The sequence below is a fragment of the Leptonychotes weddellii genome, unplaced genomic scaffold (genome assembly GCF_054177405.1).
Source record: "Leptonychotes weddellii isolate Sample4059 unplaced genomic scaffold, ASM5417740v2 HiC_scaffold_23619, whole genome shotgun sequence".
Classification (NCBI taxonomy): Eukaryota; Metazoa; Chordata; class Mammalia; order Carnivora; family Phocidae; genus Leptonychotes; species Leptonychotes weddellii.
The window spans coordinates 1-2484 of NW_027826013.1; the positions used below are offsets into that span (position 1 = coordinate 1).

The following is a 2484-nucleotide window of genomic DNA, read 5'->3' on the forward strand; positions in this document are numbered from 1 at the left end:
GTCTATCCTCCCGAATATCGCCTCGGATTCACTTCTCCCCACGTCCTACCTTCCAGAAAGTGGTCGCTTTTCTGTTCAGAGAGTTGTTGCTATTCCTTTCTTCGATCTCCTGTTGAGTTTGTAGGTGTTCAGAATGGTTTGATCCCTATCCAGCTGAATTCCTGAGAGGAGACGAAATCCAGGTCTCCTACTCCTCCGCCATCTTGCTCCGCCCCCTCCCATAATTCGTTTTTAAAAATTGTCGTGGTCTTAGCTATTTGTTTCCAGTTTTCAATATTTTAAATGTTCGCAGTAAACATCTTTTTACAAATATTTTTGTCCTTGTTGGGAATTGTTTATTATTTATTATTTTTTTTTTTAAGTAGGCTCCACAACCAGCATGGAGCCCAGTGCAGGGCTTGAACTCACAACCCTGAGATTAAGACATGGGCTGAAGTGCTGAAATCAAGAGTCAAGACACTTAACTGGCTGAGCCTCCCAGGCGCCCCAACTGATTATTTATTTATTTATTTTTTGAGAGAGAGTGCACATGAGCAGGGAGGGGTGGGGGCGGGCAGAGGGCGATGGGGGAGAATCTTAAGCAGGCTCCATACCCAGCACAGAGCCGTCTAGGGGCTCTATCTCACAACACTGAGGTCATGACCTGAGCCAAAATCAAGAGTCAGACACTTAACCAACTGAGCCACCCGGGCACCCCCTGATTGTTTATTTTTAATAGTCTTCTGTAAGTGTTAAATATTTGAAGTTTTTCAGTATCTTTTGCCATATTGCTTTCCAGAAAGGTAATATACACAGTTTTTACCTTCACCAGTTTTAAAGATTTATTTATTTATTTTAGAGAGAGAGTGCATGCACCCGAGCAAGGGGAAGGGGCAGAGAAAGAGGGAGAGAATCCTTAAGCAGACTCCCCACTGAGCACAGAGGCTGACCCTGGGGCTTAATCCCGGGACCCTGATTTCATGAGGAGCCAAAAACAACAGCCTGACTTTTAACCGACTGAGCCACCCAGGCACCCCTACCTTCACCACTTTTGTGTACACCTTGTCACTTCTCACCAACAATGACCATTATCTTACTTTCAAATACTTGCTAATTTGGTAGTTGGAAAATGGCATCTCATTGTTTTGATACATTTCTTAAATATAAATTCATTAATAAGAGTAACAGGATTTCACAAGAACATATTGTAATGAAAGGAAGTAGGCTTTTCCTAGTGGGTGGTTGTAATGGTTACAACTGTGTGGGTGCGCAAACACGAGCACTGGATTCCTGGGCCTAAAATACGATTATTATTTTTTTTTCTAATAGGTCTTGGTATCTCGATGGACAAACACTACTAATAATCATTTGTGTTGGCATTGTGTTCCCTCTTGCACTTCTTCCTAAAATAGGTAAGTCTTTAGAGAAGAGGACAGTTTTTGTTTGGAAGGAAGGAAGAAAGAAAATAATGTTAAGGGGCTTTTAAATTTCACAGTACCACATTTTTAGCAGAAGGGTGGTAGCAGTGAAAATTTTGAACTTGGACTTATTTTAGGTTGTTCGGCCTTCAGCCTTGCCTAGTTAGCCTATTACTTGGTTTGCAGTAGTATTTTGTCTGCCCCACTAAAATAAAATCTTTACAGTGGAACATTAAAGAGCAGCTTTTCCTCCCAGTGTACCATTAGTGGTAAGCCAGTTCCACTTCTGCTGTACGGAGCTGCATAAATGATCTGTGACAGATAGTTGGAATGTTGTTATTCTCAGCCCTAAGCCCCAGATACCAAGCACTGTAATGGAAAACATGCCCAAGATGTATAGCTTTAGCTGTATGTTAGGATCACTTTCCTTATAAATTGCTTTTTATTTTACTGTTATTTTACAGGCTTTCTTGGCTACACAAGTAGTTTATCATTTTTCTTTATGGTGTTCTTTGCTCTTGTGGTAAGTTTAAAATATAGCATATTGCTTGTCTCCTCACTGAAATTGAACTTATTGTGTTAATGTCTTCTTTTTTTCTTTTAACTCTGTTTTCTGTCAGAGTTTTATTTCAGTGTGTTATTAAAAGCACTTTTATTCCACAAAATTATTTCCTTTATTGTATCTATTTTGAAGAGGCTTAGCTAGAGCATCCTTCCAAATGCAGTATCTCTTTTGGTTAACTAGAAAGGAGAGCACACTGATTCTGTTAAAACCTTAGATGAAGTTTAATTCTTTGTGTAGGTGTGTGTATCAGTTTATTTCTGTATAATACTGGGTGTGTATGTGATTCAGCTCTTCCTTGTTGTTGAAAAATGAGTGAAAGAAAATGCTACCCAGGGCGCCTGGGTGGCTCAGTCGGTTAAGCGGCTGCCTTCGGCTCAGGTCATGATCCTGGAGTACCGGGATCGAGTCCCACGTCAGGCTCCCTGCTCAGCAGGGAGTCTGCTTCTCCCTCTGACTCTCCTCCCTCTCATGCTCTCTGTCTCTCATTCTCTCTCTCGCAAATAAATAAAATCTTTAAAAAAA

General features: G+C 40.8%; 1 long non-coding RNA gene across 1 annotated transcript; it reads left to right on the top strand.

Moving 5' to 3' along the window:
- Positions 1 to 560: 560 nt before the first annotated feature.
- Positions 561 to 1918, top strand: LOC145718854 (uncharacterized). The gene is made up of 2 exons (XR_014142052.1): positions 561 to 1391; positions 1862 to 1918. It is a non-coding gene; the product is annotated as an uncharacterized LOC145718854 (long non-coding RNA).
- Positions 1919 to 2484: the final 566 nt, after the last annotated feature.